Source organism: Rana temporaria, chromosome 10 (genome assembly GCF_905171775.1).
Source record: "Rana temporaria chromosome 10, aRanTem1.1, whole genome shotgun sequence".
In the NCBI taxonomy this organism is placed as follows: domain Eukaryota; kingdom Metazoa; phylum Chordata; class Amphibia; order Anura; family Ranidae; genus Rana; species Rana temporaria.
Genome location: NC_053498.1, coordinates 10,477,197 through 10,494,079, shown reverse-complemented (window position 1 = coordinate 10,494,079; position 16,883 = coordinate 10,477,197).

Below are 16,883 nucleotides of genomic sequence, written 5' to 3'. Positions count from 1 at the left end.
AACAATGTTAAAGTATGGCCGCCGTTCCCGCCGCAAGGTTCAAATTTTTTACGTCGTTTGCGTAAGTCGTCCACGAATCGAGAGTTACGTCATTTACGTCCACGTCGAAATCAATAGGCCCGTACGGCGTACTTAGCCGCAATGCACACTGGGAAATGTAGGCGCCCGGCGCATGCGCAGTAGCTAAAGACATCAAAAAACGTGAGGTCAAGCCTCATTTCCATACAACACGCCCCCCTCCAACCAATTTGAATTAGGCGCCCTTACGCCCGCTCGTTTGAGGCTACACCGCCGTAGATTAGCAGGTAAGTAGATTGAAAATCACTACTAGCCTAGCTAATTTACGGCGGTGTAGCCTAAACAGGCTAGGCTAGGCCACCCTAAAGTTATTCCAATGTACCTGAATCTACCTACATGTGTTTACATGTAAATAGTGGCGGCTGGTGGCATTGATATGTAAATAAAGGCAACATTAATATGTATATCATGCCCCCCCTAAAGGTCATATCCACCATCAACCTATACTGAATGCTTTTGGTTCCCTAGAAGTTTTCTGTCTATTGATGGGTCCGCTCACCTCCCCAGTCGATGGTGTGCAGGCAGTGAGGAGATGATGTGCTGTAACCTCTAACAACCAATCAGTGAGCAGTAATGTGTGCTGTAACCTCTAGCAATGAATTATTGAGCCGTGATGTGTGCTGTAACCTCTAGCAACAACTTATTGAGCTGTAATGTGTGCTGTAACCTCTAGCAACAACTTATTGAGCTGTAATGTGTGCTGTAACCTCTAGCAACAACTTATTGAGCTGTAATGTGTGCTGTAACCTCTAGCAACAACTTATTGAGCCGTAATGTGTGCTGTAACCTCTACCAATGAATTATTGAGCCGTAATGTGTGCTGTAACCTCTAGCAACAAATTTTTGAGCTGTAATGTGTGCTGTAACCTCTAGCAACAACTTATTGAGCTGTAATGTGTGCTGTAACCTCTAGCAACGAATTATTGAGCTGTAATGTGTGCTGTAACCTCTAGCAACCAGTCAGTAAACGGTAATGATATTCTGTAACCTCTGGCAACCAATCGCAATCGCTGCCTGATATGATACATAAATAGATTTTGAGTCTAGCTGCTATTTATTGTATGTCTCAGAGCAGGTGCAATGCGAAGTTGGGGAAGGACCCAAGAAAAATGTTGCCCAGTGTCCAATCAATATCAACCACTTCCATACCACAGTACGTCAAATCACTTCAGTGGGGGATACAGGCATCATTCAGAAAGCACTGTTTTCAGGCGGCGATTCTGCACACCATAAGAACAATCATAGCGGAGATTCCACAGCTTGATTGTTCTTATAGGCGGCGGGAGGGGACGCCCCCCCTCCAGCTGCCATCGGAGGCCCGGAGAACGAATCGGCCGCCGCCGGATGAAGAGCATAGAGATTTCTGGTGACCAGATGGGAGGAAAAAGTGCCCCATCCAGGGGAGGGCTGGCAGCCTTAGGCCTGGGGGAAAATTCCAGTCAAGTGGCCCATTGAACCGCCAAGTCAGCTCACCATCCATGGCCCATCTGGTTTTTCAATGCAGCCTCATCAGTGCCCATCAGTGCAGCCAACTCCAATGCCCATCAATGCAGCCTGATCACTGGGACAGGTTACATGGGGTGTATGGGGGGAGATGGGGGTCAGCTAGGGGTGTCAGGGTCTCTCACCTCAGTGATCTCAGCTCAGCAGGTCCTTGCACACCACAGCCTCCTGGGGGGGGGGGTAATGCTCCTGGTCCTGGGGTCAAGTTGCAGCCAGCGCCCATCCCTGCAGCCCTGTGTCCCGACTCCCTGGCATGCCCTGCCTCTGCCTGATTCCAAGAATCCATTCCCAGGGAGTTGTAGTTTCCTCTGCGCTGCTCTGTTTTCCACTCACCGTGAACTTGAGCACGGACTACAACTCCTGGAATGCAACAGCTAGTGGTCGGCCCGACTTCCAAGACCAGAATAAAAAAATAAGATGGTAGCGGGCATTTTGAATATAAGTTAGGGCGGCCTGGGAGGCAATTGCCACCCTGCCTCCTGGCCCAGCCCTCCCCTGGCCCCATCATTGCTGTCAATGGGACGAATAGTGCCCTATTGGTGTCAGTGAGAGGAACGGTTCCCTGTCGTTGGGGTCAGTGGGGGAATAGTACCCTATCGTGTGTGCCACTGGGAGGAAAAGTGCCCCATTTACTGGTATCAGTGTAAGAAATATTGCCCCATCATCGCTGTCTTTGGAAGAAACGGTGCCTCATCATTGGTGTCAGGTTAAGTAATAGTGCCCCATTGTTGGTGTCAGTGGGAGGAATTTTTCCCCATTGTTGGTGTCCGGTTAAGGAATATTGCCCAATCTTTGGGATCAGTGGGAGGAATAGTGCCCCAAGGCCTTACTAAAGGCAGGCAAAGGGCCTTATCTGGCCCACGGGCCGCAGTTTGGAATCCACTGATATAGAAAATGAAGTAGTTTAAAAACAAGATTTTAAAATAGGAATGATGAAAGCTGGGGAAAAAAGTGGAGTTTGGCTTTAAAATACTAAAAAATGATGATGAAAGTCGATTCATTTCTAAATAAAAGGCTTTTCAAAGCATTGTGTTTGTAAGATTCATTCATATGAATGAGTCTCAGTCTTCTGCGCGGTTCTTTTTTTCCCCCCCTTTTATGCTTTTGTGGACTTACACGGTTTTTGTCGAATGGAAATGCGACTAGAACGCATTCCTTAGCTTGTGACTCGGCTGGTAGTATTTGACTATTTCATTACTCTGGGAGATCAGAAAAGATTACAATGGTTTGCATTAAGAATGGGCTATGTGCTGGCAGCCGACATCTCTCACGTGAAAAGAACGAGATGTCAGACAAAACGTTCAGCGTTTTACAATGGGAATTGGCAGCGGAAACGGGCGAGAAAAGTTTTGGTTAATAAAGGGGCAGGAGCCACACGGGAAAATAATGCATGGACGTGGACTCAAAGCTACCGTCTACGTTCTATGAGGCATTCTGTTGTCGAGCTGGTGATATCTAATGCCGCGTCGTACACACGATCGGAAATTCCGACAAGAAAACCGTGGATTTTTTTCCGACGGAATGTTGGGTCAAACTTGTGTTGCACACACACGGTGTTGTCGGAAATTCCAACCGTCAAGAACGCGGTGACGGTACAACACTACGACGAGCCGAAAAAAATGTTCGAGCATGCGTAGGATTGATTCCCAGCATGCATAGGATTTTTGCGCGCCGGAATTGCATACAGACGATCGTAATTTCCGACAAGAACTTTTCCCGTCGGAAAATTTGAGAACCAGCTTCCAAATTTCTGCTGTCGGAAATTCCAACAGAAAAAGTCAGATGGGGCCTACACACGGTCGTCGGAATATCCGACCAAAAGCTCACATCGAACATTTGTTGTTGGAAATTCCGACCGTGTGTATGCGGCATAATACTGCCTGTAAACCTAACCTTAACACTAAAGCCTCGCACACACGATCAGTCCATCCGATGAAAACGGTCTGAAGGACCGCTGTCATCGGTTAACCGATGGAGCTGACTGATGGTCCGTCGCGCCCACACACCATTGGTTAAATAACCGATCGTGTCAGAACGCGGTGACGTCAAACACAACAACGTGCTGAAAAAAACGAAGTTCAATGCTTCCAAGCATGCGTCGACTTGATTCTGAGCATGCGTGGATTTTTAACCGATGCTCGTGCCTACCAACGATCGGTTTTGACCTATCGGTTAGGAATCCATCGGAATGGGCACAGCAGGTGTACAGACCGGGAACTCAGCACAGGGATGGTGAAAAACCCTCAGAATGGGCACAGCAGGTGTACAGACCGGGAACTCAGCACAGGGATTGAAGGTAACCCATCCTGGAAAATCGAGAAGGTGTTGAAGAGTGAAAACACCACTGCACCTGACCAACCATCCCCTTCTCTCGTGGCTGCGGGCTGTCTGAGCGGTCCCGTGCCTGATGTCACACAGGCACAGCGAGCAGAATGAAGCCGCCACCCCCTCCAGTGTTTATGTGTATACAGGGGGAGGGAACCTGCTGTGCCTGCGCCCTGCTGATGGTTGATCTGAGGTACTGAATGGAATGGGGGGAGGGGGGGTGCGTCTGTGCTGAAGGGGGGGTTTCGCTGAATCGGGGGTCCATCTGTGCTGAAGGGGGGGATCTGTACTGATGGGGGGGGGGTATGTGCTGAAGGGGGGGTCCATCTGTGCTGAAGGGGCGGTCTGTGCTTAAAGGGGGGTCTGTGCTAAAGGGGGGTCCATCTGTGCTGAATGGAGGGGTCTGTGCAGAATGGGGGGTCTGTGCTGAAGGGGGGTCCATCTGTGCTGAATGGAGGGGTCTGAGTGGAATGGGGGGTCTGTGCTGAAGGGGGGGTTCATCTGTGCTGAAGGGGGGTCTGTACATTCTCTAGGCTATATTTAAATGGGCATGGAGTGAAGCTGAATTATCTCAAGAGCTATTTCACACTGCTAAAAAGCGGCACTTGATGTGACTGTGTATCGCCGCTGCCGAAGTGGACGCCCATGGTGGAAACCCCTTATAATGGGCACAGCAGGTGTACAGACCCGGGAACTGAGAGATAGGAGAGAGTGTCAGGTGATTTATATCTCTATCATCCACAAAAAAATGAAAATATTGTTTTTGCATGCAGCACCTCTTTAAGACATCATATCATTTATGAATTTTCTTTTATACATTTTACGGAAGTATCCTTTTGAAGACTGTTCTTTGTCGTCCCTCCCCGATTTCTTCCGCACTACAGCTCTCTTATCATAAAATAGAAAAAAACGTACTTTCCCGCAGAGCTTAAGCGTTCCATTGCACCCATTTTGTGAAAGCTTGTAACATAATTGCACGGCCTGAATGGTGAGATAAGTGACGATTCCTCCACAATTACTCATGATAATCACTTTTCGGAGCCGTGCCGCTGCGCATAAACTGCAGAATAGTTTCTGAGCTCTTTAAAGGGTCTGCAAACCCGAAATGGAATTGGCTCTACATAAAGGAACCACAAAAGTACCTAGGATTGCTGACGCCGGAAAAATCGCTTTTTCTGTTCATGCCGCTTAGAACATCAGAGGAACTTTGCAAACACACAGCATGTTACCTACAAAAATAAAATTCTAATTCTCAAATAAATCTTAATTGAGGACTTGCTGTACCGATATTGCTGTACAATGGAGTGTCCCTTTTTAGGGCTCCGTGTTCGGATTACTTTTTAGAGGCAAGTGACATACCGTGAGCTGGTTCCCAGTTCCCAGCTGGCAGAACATCGGCCTTTTTACGGAGAATCAGAGCGGCCTGGGGGGAAATTGCATCCATGCCCCCCGGCCCAGCCCGCCCCTTTACTTTGACCACTTTCACACTTGGCTTTGTTAGCGCTCAATGCCTCTACTCCTACCTGGCACTGTCAATATTGCTGGCTGACTTGATGCTCTTGCCTGCATACAGAATCAAATGGTGGTACCACACAGCTGCTCTGTATTAAAAGGAAGTGTCTGGGGTTGCTGTCCTCAGGGCCGCCATCAGGGGGGTACAGGCATTACACCTGTAAGGGGCCCAATGGTCCCCAGGGGCCCGGTCGACCCCCCCCCCCCCCCCCCATGTTTTTAATTTTTTTTTTTGTTTGACCCTCCCACCTTTAGAAACTCGCGGCAGGGGCCCACCCCCCCTTTTTTATTATTCTTTGTTTTTTTTTTCGTCTCACCCCTCCCCACCTTTAGTAACTGGCGGCAGGGGCACGCTCACTGTTTTTTTTTCCGTCTGACTTTAGCAACTCGTGGCAGGAGAGAAAAGAGAAGACTTGACTTTGCTTTGTTCGTCAGCACCAAGAGAGAGGAGGCCGGCTTCAGGAGAGAGAAGGGCCCCCCCCCCCCTGGTTCTCTGCTCCAGGGGAGTCCTGCTTAAAGCTGTGTAAGGGAGGTTAGTGGGAAGGTTACAGGGAGGATTAAGCCCTTGGCGCTGGCGCCTCCTAGTCCTCTAAGCAGGGCTGTCTTAATGAGAGGGCACACCTGGGCACTGTCCATGGGCTCCAGCTGCATGGGGGGCCCCTGCACTTTCCCTAAAGCAGCTGGTCCTTGAGCCCACGTTTCCCCGAAATTGGGGGCCCCATGATGGTACTGAGAGTGATAGATACACAGGGGAGGCAGTCTGCCTCGTACCTACTTGATGTCCGTTTACCTGCACTGTCATCATTGTAGGGGCCCCAGAGCATTATTTTGCCCAGGGGCCCGTGATGCCATTAAGACAGCCCTGCCTCTAAGGGGTTTGAGATGCCAGGAGGCAGGGTGGGGTTTATTATAATGTGACCACCGTGATTGGTTGTCACAGTGGTCACATGATCTGAAAGCTCCCGATTGCAAGCATTAATCACAATTGGGAGCCTTCCGTTAGCCGCGGGTAACTGCACCGGGAGCCCGCAGGGCGTGGGCTTTCGGCACGGCTGTTTTTTGCAATATTGCTTGCAAATATGTGACCGCTCAGCGCCAAGGCCCACCTGCCGAGAACCACATATTTGCGTGCTGGCGGCACCAAGAGATTAATGTTGGGGTTTTGGGGAAGGTTAGGGTTAATAGCAAGGTAAGGGTGAGAGAGCTATAAGGAAGGGTGTCACTCTCTGCACCAGGGGCTCTGCATCGAAAATGTGCTGATCTCCTAGCATGGAATTCTAATACAGTATATCATGTGTGGAAGGGGTACGGTGTGTAGCTACTAACCAGATTCCATGATCTGACATTACATGGGTGCAGACTAAACGGTAAAAGTACTTTTTTTTTTTTATTTATTTTTTTACTTTCCACTTTTTTTTTTTTAATAAAGGAAATAAAAGTGATGTGATGATCTGTATTTTCCCCACAGTCCCTGACCCGGAACACAGAGGTCTCAGGTGTAACATACAGCTCTCAGCTGTTCTATCTTACTTCCATTTTGCCAACTGAACCGCATTAAATAGCTCCTGCCCTTGGGGCACCTGTGCCGATAACTCATTACGGGGGGGACAGTAGCAGAATCAGCCTGGCATGTGAAAATAGTTGAAAGCTATTAAAAATTAAAACTTCACAGTGAGAATGTGGGTATATATTTAGCCCTAAAGTGCACCTGTCACGAAAGAAATAGGTAGGCTGTGTTGCTGACCTCTCCAGAAAATGCTTGCTGCTTGGCTGTTTTGCTTATCCTCTGTTTTCAGGACTTGAACCCAGAATAAGTAAGTTTGGTTTTTCACTTGCTGCATGCTTGTTCTATGACAGTATGGAAGAGCCAGACACAGCCACACAAATAGCCTTATCAGAAGGTAATTTAGGGATAGGGCGAATTTGCCTGAGATGGATTCTCATAGGGCCCAGAGAATTTGGTTTGAAATTCGGTGAACCCGAGCTTAGTGGTGAATCCCACTGAACTCTACTGGGGCAAATCCTGTTAGATTCAGTTTTTTTATGGCTGATTGGCAAACTACCGTTGAAAAAAAGTTTTGAAGCTTGGCACTGTCATTGAGGAAATATATCAATGCAAGTTTGCCGTGATGCAAAACTGTCCTGCAGCATGCCAATTTCTATTGTTCTCTTATAATTAGGAGACCACAAATAATACAGCAGTGTAAAGCTGGCCATGCATTGGCAGGGTCGACCTTTGTACAACTGTCCTGTTTGATTTTTGCAGCTCAATCCAATAGAATATTGTATATAAATAGCTGTCAGAATACATTAGCTTAGCGGGGGAAGGGTTCCCCCGTTCACATCAAGTGTGTGGAAGGGAGAGTCCAGTACGTTTTTTTTTTTTGTTCAACCCACTGGTTGATCAAAAAAAAAAAAAGAGTGATCTATGAACTGCTTTAAACTAACCAGCAGTAGGACAATTTTAATGAGAGAGAATGGCCTTAAATATACTAGAGAAAGGGAGTATGGGTCTAGGTTTTACTACAAGCATTAAGACTGCAGGTGGTATCGTAGTGTAAAATTGTCCAGTAGCAGGAAATTTTAAATCGCAAGGCTAGGCCAATATTTACTAGAGACAAAACATGGCTAGGCCAAAATTTACTAGAGACAAAACAAGGCTAGGCCAAAATTTACTAGAGACAAAATAAGGCTAGGCCAAAATTTACTAGAGACAAAACAAGGCTAGGCCAACATTTACTAGAGACAAAGGGCCAGATTCACGTAGGAGGGCATATCTTTGTGCGGGCGTATCCTATTTATGCTACGCCGCCGCAACTTAGACAGGCAAGTGCATTATTCACAAAGCACTTGCTCCGTAAGTTGCGGCGGCGTAGCGTAAATGGGCCGGCGTAATTCTTTACTTTCAATAAATTTTTATTGACATTTGAAATAGGATTACAGTCAAGTTATAAGCTTTTCCTTGGTACATAAAGCCCCTAGGGGCCGATCAAAACCATTTGCAAATGGAACATGGAACATGTCATTACAGTTAAAACAGTAAAAGATAAATCCGGGGGGGGGTAAGTCAGAAATTAGTATTTCTGCTCGGTAGGCCATACAATGCAGGCTCACTAAAAATTATCGAGGCCTGTGGAGGCATAGCCATGTGTATAGGCACTCAGATTCGAAGGTAATCAGGAGCTCAAACCCTCGACACCCCGAAAGGGAACCCGCTGTGTCAAGGGGAAGGCTCCCAACTCCTACATCCCACCTCCCCCCCCCACCCTCTCACTAATGAGGGAAAGAGGCTCACTAAGAGCTGGGAGAGGCCAAAAGAATATCCCCCCTTTATAATACTAAAGTAAAGTTGCACATAAAAAAGAAAAAACAAGCAACAAAACAAACTTTAAGTATAATATTACTGTAGGCCATAACCCCAAAATGATCGCTCAGGTAATAAGACAAGAGTATTCAGAACCAAAGGGATAGCGATATAAAGGTAATTAGGTAGGAAAGAAAAGAAAGAGGAGAAGGAGGGGGCAGGGAAGGAAGGATGAGTGTGAAGCCTTAGTTTAATCAAAAAAGCAGCTAGACTCGGTTACCTGCGGGGACTAGAGGGACACCAATATATTCCGCCCATGGAGTCCATGTTTCAAGAAACATCTCTGAAGTATTAGCCAGTATGCTAGATAGTTTTTCTTGGGTCATGATCCAGGAAATTTTCTGCTTGACAGCCGAGACTAGTGGTCTAGGTTGTTTCCAGGATTTGGCAATGGTAATTTTTGTACCCAGTAGAATAAAGTGTACCAGTTTTTGTGTTGATTTGGCTAGGCGTGGGGGTTGGGCATTTAGGAGGGCCACTTCGGGGGTCCTAGGAATCCGGCTACCTGTCACCTTGTGTAGCATATTAAAAATAATTCTCCAGAAGGAGCGGATCCTAGGACATTCCCACCATATGTGAGACATAGTGCCCCGCAGCTGACATCCCCTAAAGCACTGGGGGTCCCCACCGGGATACATGGCAGCCAATCTGGAGGGTGTGAGATACCATCTGGTGATGACTTTTACACTAGCCTCTATCAAGGATGTTCCCTGAATCCCTTGAAATGAACTAAAGAATGCTTTATGCCAAGATTCTTGGCTAATGCTTACCTGGAGGTCTGCTTCCCAGGCCTCCATATAAGACGTTTTGGTTGTTGGATGAGTGAGGGCCGAGTAGATCGTCGAGATACCTCCTCTCCGCTCTACGGCCTGATTGCACCAGATCTCATATGGGGTAAAGTCAGGGGGTAAGGGCTTAGACTTCCAGACGGTATGGAGGAATTTTGTAATCTGTTGGAAGTGGGCCCTCTCCGATTCAGGGAGTTTCAGGGTATGAGTACAGTAAGCTAGGGAGATCGGTCCACTAGAAGTGAAGTACTGTCCTATCCGGTACAGCCCCTTGTCCATCCACCACTTAAACTCCGAAGATTGTAATCCGGGAGGGAAATCAGGGTTGTTAAAAATATGGGCTAAAGGACGGGTATATGAAGTTAGACAGGTGTTGTGTCTGAGTCGATCCCATAGGGCAAACGATTGTGACAGCACTGGGGATAAAATAGATGGACGAGATTTGATAGGGGACCAAAGAAGGTAGTCTAAAGGAGCAGTGGGAACAGCCTGCTCCTCTATGCAGACCCAGTCTGGTATATTGTGTCTGGCGTATAAGGAGGATAATTGAGCCAATCTGGCGGATAGGAAATATTTGTGAAGGTCTGGGAATCCAAGTCCCCCCTTTCTTCTGTGTCGAAAAAGTGTGTCCTGTGGTACACGATATCCTGACTTGCCCCATATAAATTTAAGCAGTTTACTCTGAAAGGATTGTAGGTGGTTCCTCCTAATAGGGATAGGAAGGGAGCGAAAGAAGTATAAAAGTCTAGGGAACAGGGTCATTTTGATTGAGTTAATCCTACCTATCCAAGAGAGATTAAATTTAGACCAAGCAAGAAGATCTGCTTCCAGTTTTTTGTAGATAGGGGGGTAGTTAAGGTTGTAGAGAGCCTCTGTCTTGGCGGTCAATGCTATGCCAAGATATCGTATAGAGGACTCACTCCAACAGAATGCAAAGGATTGTTTAAGATCTAAAACCATTTGGGGGGTAAGGGATATATTGAGTGCTTGAGACTTGGAATAGTTGACAGAGAGGCCCGATATTTTAGAGAAATCATCCAGGGTACGACATAAGTTGGGGAGGGAGGTGATGGGAGAGGTCAAGAATAACAGGATGTCGTCCGCAAATAGGGCACATTTGTGGGTTTGTTCCCCACATCGTACCCCTAATATATTGGGATTCTGTCTTATGGCAATAGCCAGGGTCTCAATTGCGATAGCAAACAAAAGAGGAGACAAGGGGCAACCTTGTCGTGTGCCTCTTCTGATCTCTATGGGTTTGGAGTAGTGACCGTTGATCCTAACCAGTGCTCTAGGGTTTGCATACAGGGCTCCAATAAGGCCCAGAAATCTGGACCCAAATCCCCAGCGTTCGAGGATATTGAAAATATATGCCCAAGAGACGGAGTCAAAGGCCTTCTGAAGGTCCAGAGACAGTAAGAACCCTTTCTGGGGGATCCCGCCCGGCCAATTGGTTTGTAGGATTGAAACTAAATCTATTGCTCGCCTAATTTGGTCTGGGCCTTGTCTGCCAGGTATAAAACCCACTTGGTTCCCATGGATATATTGTCCAATAAACCCAGCTAATCTGTTGGCCAAAATTTTAGTGAGGACCTTGAGGTCATTGTTAATAAGGGAAATCGGACGATAATTTTGGACATCTTCAGGATTTTTGTCAGGTTTGGGGATAACAGTGATAAATGCCGTATTAATTTGGGAATCAAATTGTTCGCCCTTGGCTTTGGAGTTAAAGAATCTGACCATATGAGGTGTGAGTATATCCATAAAGGATTTGTAGTAAGGGATGGAAAGGCCATCAGGTCCTGGGGCTGACCCCGTGCGTAGACCTCTGATTACTTCCCTCACCTCTTCTGTGATTGGGGCTTCCAGTATGTCCTTGTGAGCTGTTGAAAGGGAAGGGATAGGGAGACCTTCATAAAAGTGCGAAGGAAGGTCAGTGGTAGGCAATGTGTGAGAGTCGTAAAGGCGTGAATAGAAGCTATGGAAAGCTTCTAGAGTCTTGGCAGGATTGGTCGTGGGAGGGTCCCCCCCAATTTTAATTTTGGGCATGGAAAGCAGTTTGGATTTGGGGGATAGTTTGGTTGCAAGCAGAGGACCAATTCTATCAGCTTGAGTAAAAAATTTGTGTTTACTCCATCTGATTGACTTTTCTGCTCTGGTTGTTAGAGCCAGGTTCAGGGCCAACCTGGCATTGTCAAGCATGGTAGTGGGGACTCCTGATGGGTTTTTTTTGTGCATTTCCTTAAGGGAGATGTATTCTTTATCCAATTTGTCTATGTCAGCTATCCTTTCTTTTTTAAGACGCGAGGAGATCTGGATGAGCTTTCCTCTGATGAAGGCTTTGTGAGCAGCCCAGAGTGTTTCATCAGAAACATCCCCAGTGTCATTAAGTTTAAAGTAATCCATTAGTGCCAAGCCTATCTCCTGGACTCTGGATGGTTCAGTGAGTAATGACTCATTCAGTCTCCAGAACGTGCGCGAGCCCTCTCTGACACCCAATTTGAGTGAGATGAAAACTATGGAGTGGGGCCGGCGTAATTCTAAGTAGGCTGGTAGGGGGCGTGTTGTATGGAAATTAATTGTGACCCCACATAAATGACGTGCCTAACGAACGGCGCATGCTCAGTATCACGTCAAATTTACGCCCTAAGATACGCCGGCTTAATGCCTGTGACGTGAACGTAACCTACGCACAGCCCCATTCACGTACGACTTATGTAAACAACGTAAAAAGATAACCTTGTTCCGAGGTCCATACTTTGCATTACCTGCTCCTCATATAGCAGGGGTAACTTTACGCCGGACGTAAGCCTTCCGTAAACGGCGTAGCGGGCGCAAGTACGTTCGTGAATCGGCGTATCTAGCGAATTTACATATTCAACGCGTAAATCTATGGAAGCGCCCCTAGCGACCAGCCTAAATATGCACCCCAAGATACGACGGCGTAGGAGACTTACGACGCTCGTATCTTGGCCGAATTGTAGCGTAACTGATTCTAATAATCAGGCGCATAGATACGACGGCGCTCATTCAGACTTACGACGGCGTACGTGGAGATACGCCGTCATAAGTCCTTTGAGAATCTGGCCCAAAGAGAATAGGCAGGTGTTTTACTACAAGCAATAGGAGACTGCAGATGGAACAGTAGTGTAAAATTGAGCAACAGCAGGAAATTTTAAACACCAAGGCTAGGCCCACATTTAAGAGCGACAAAGAGTACAGGCAGGTATTTTATTACAAGAATTAAAAGTCCATAGATGGTACAGCAGTGTAAAATTGGCCAGGGCAATTTTTAACAGTAAAGCTAGGCCTAAATGTACTAGAGACAAATAGTACAGGCAGAAGCTTTACTACAAGAATTAAAATACTGCAGAGGATACAGCAGTGTAAAACTGGCCAGCAGCCGGACAGTTTTATGGTTTTGTTATATAGGCCTAATGCCCTAACCTATGTATTCCTAAATGTATTTTATCTATGGGGATAGGGGGTGCGGGGAATGTGGTATAATGTTAAGGGGTTTTCGAGCACACTGTTCTTGCACCCTTTTTAAAATAATTTTTATAAGTGTTTATAGTTGAGAAATAAGTTTTATAGTGGATGCAGTGGTGTTCTGTGAACCAAAGATCACTCCAAGAATACATGATCAGTATCAGCAGGAATGGATCTAGGTTTGGTCTAAACTTTTGTGCCCCTGCAGCTGCATGTTTGCAAGAGGGCAGGATAGTTGTGACATCACTGACCTAATATGGCCATAATTCCAAGGCCATGCCCCCCAGCATTGAGGTCTTCAAAAAACTATTCCTGCAAATCTGCATATGAATTTACGGGACTGAATCTCAGCAGGATTCACCTTGAACCCATGGCAACGGCGAACCCCAACCTCATCTCTATTCAGAAATGGCTGTCCTTGTATTTGTCTTGTAAATGTTTTTTTTTACCTTGACTTCCATGGCATTGAATATTAGGATACCGGAGGACATTTCTTGCATCCCTCTGAGAGAGGTCCGCGTCTTCTGTGATTTAATGAATAGGACCAATTATTTGCTTCGGTCACTTTTTACCTGAGGAGACAATTTGTTTTTCGGGATTTTTTTTTCTATTATCATTTTATTAAATGTAGCTATTAAATAAAAACAAAACTCTCCCCGTAGCACTAATGAAGCATAGTTTGATGTTTTCATGTTGTAAACAAGCATTTATTTATTTTTTGATTAACGTAGCGCCAACAATTTATACAGAACTTTACATACAGTACATTCACATCATGGGCACACTGGCGGCAGTTGATGGGCACACTGGCAGCAATTGATGGGCACACTGGCAGCAATTGTGGCTGCGCTTGATGGGCACAGTGGCTGCGCTTGATGGGCACAGTGGCTGCTATTGGTGGGTTGTTTTTTTCAGTTTGTTTGCGCCCCCTCTCCCAAATTTTTGAGCACCAGCTGCCACTGAATCACTCTCTTTACTGCATTTTGTGGGAGTGGAAGGGGACGGGGAGCCCCATTGCTAGGATAAGTTTTTGACATTTCCCCAGTTCAGCTTTAAAAGCACATACATGTCAGAGCAGATTTAGTGCAATTCAATATGTAATAACCTCTTTTCGGGCTGAGGGGCTCAGACAGCAGAAAGGTGAAGAGGTCACTGGCTCTATTAGCAGATTGGTCTTTGTAGGGATGATACGGGTCAATGTAAGGACATATATTACCATCTTTAATGAAGGTGCAAGACGCAGAAATACAATCATGATCAGGATATGGACAAGTAATGATGATGTAAAATCCATTGTGAAGATTTAGACTCCAGCAAACCTATTTATATGTACTAAAAGCAATGTAATCATCAATGGATTGACCAAATCTGTAGGAATATTTGTACCTTACCTACCTTCCCTGTCTTCAGAATGAAAAAGGCTCAGTGGGAAGGATTTCCCCATCCGCGTAAAAAAAAAAAGAATAATGTATGCTTTACTCTCACACTCTTTCCTGCTCCCTTTTTCTTTTTTTCTCTCTCTCCCACTTGCTCACTCCATCTCTGCCACATTCCCTCTTTCTTTTTTGGGGTTACTCACTCTTGCACACCTTGTTCCATCCGTCTCTTGCTCGCTCTACCTCTCTCTTCTTGCTTTGTCCAAAGTGTCCGCCATAATGTCGCAGTACCGAAAAAAAATCATTGATCGCCGCTATTACTAGTAAAAAAAAAAAATATTAATACAAATGCCATGAAACTATGCCCTATTTTGTAAACGCTATAACTTTTGCGCAAACCAATCAATAAACGTTTATTGCGATTTATTTTTTACGAAAAATATGTAGAAGAATACGTATCGGCCTAAACTGAGGGAAAAAAAACGTTTTTTAATATATTTTTGGGGGATATTTATTATAGCAAAAAGTCAAAAATATTATTTTTTTTCAAAATTGTCGCTCTATTTTTGTTTATAGCGCAAAAACTAAAAACCGCAGAGGTGATCAAATACCACCAAAAGAAAGCTCTATTTGTGGGGGAAAAAGGACGCCAATTTTGTTTGGGAGCCACGTCGCTCGACCGCGCAATTGTCAGTTAAAGCGACGCAGTGCCGAATCGCAAAAAGTGCTCTGGTCTTTGACCAGCAATATGGTCCGGGGGGCTTAAGTGGTTAAAGCCAAAGGCAACTAGGCAGCTAACATTTTCAGCCAGCCATTGCATTTCCCAGCACAGGTTTCCTTTAACAATGTGTATTATGCATCAGCAGCATCCTTTTGAAGTGTTCTCTCTCACCTCCGAAACAATCCAGGAGCGTTTTTCTGTAGCTTGTGTATTCCACGTAGAGCAGACCTGGGCAAACTACGGCCCGCGGGCCGTATACGGCCCGGCGGACCTTTTAATCCGGCCCCCGAGCAGTGTTGCCAATAGGGTTGTCCCGATACCGAGTATTAGCGGGAGTACTCGTACTCCCGCTAATACCCCCAATACTAAAATAGAATACTTCCCCCCCCCCCGCCACGTTAATCACCGCGGTGGGGAACATTACAGACAGCGTTCGTTTAAACAGCTGTTTTCCCCGCCGCGCATAGACACTCCCCCTTGGACGGATCTGTCCAATCGCGAGCAAGGGGGAGTCACATAGACACTCCCCCTTGCTCGCGATTGGACAGATCCGTCCAAGGGGGAGTGTCTATGCGCAGCGGGGAAAACAGCTGTTCAAACGAACGCTGTCTGTAATGTTCCCCGCCGCGGTGATAACAGTAGGTACGGGGGACAATGGCTGCTGTACGAGGGACAATGGCTGCTGTACGGGGGACAATGGCTGCTGTACGGGGGACAATGGCTGCTGTACGGGGGACATGGCTGATGTACTGGGGACATGGCTGCTATACTGGGGACATGGCTGCTGTACTGGGGACATGGCTGCTGTACTGGGGACATGGCTGCTGTACGGGGGACATGGCTGCTATACTGGGGACATGGCTGCTGTACGGGGGACATGGCTGCTGTACGGGGGACATGGCTGCTATACTGGGGACATGGCTGCTATACTGGGGACATGGCTGCTATACTGGGGACATGGCTGCTGTACTGGGGACATGGCTGCTATACTGGGGACATGGCTGCTGTACTGGGGACATGGCTGCTATACTGGGGACATGGCTGCTATACTGGGGACATGGCTGCTGTACTGGGGACATGGCTGCTGTACGGGGGACATGGCTGCTATACGGGGGACATGGCTGCTATACTGGGGACATGGCTGCTGTACTGGGGACATGGCTGCTGTACGGGGGACATGGCTGCTATACTGGGGACATGGCTGCTATACTGGGGACATGGCTGCTATACTGGGGACATGGCTGCTATACTGGGGACATGGCTGCTATACGGGGGACATGGCTGCTATACGGGGGACATGGCTGCATTTGGGGACACATTTAAAAAAAAGTATCGGTACTTGTACTCAGTCCTAAAAAAGTGGTATCGGGACAACCCTAGTTGCCAACCGTCCGTAGAATTACGGACAGTACGTAAATAAAAGGCACTTTTTCCCTGTTCGTAAAAGTCCGTAATAAGGGAAATGTGCCCGTAAAAAGATCAGAATGTGAGCCGCAGCGCAGGCAGCGTCTAGTCCTCCTACATTATGCATAGCCTCGCCCTCTCTGACCGCCCAGCCCACCACCACCCGCCGCGCAGCCAATTATCAAAGCGCATTTTCGCGCTAACAACACTGCTGCCAGCCTATTCAAAAGAGCAGCGCGGGGAAACTGAGGAACATCGTAGAATGTGTGGACTCTGTGGAGAGCGGCACCGGCGGGATAGCACACAGCAGCAGATGTAGTGGA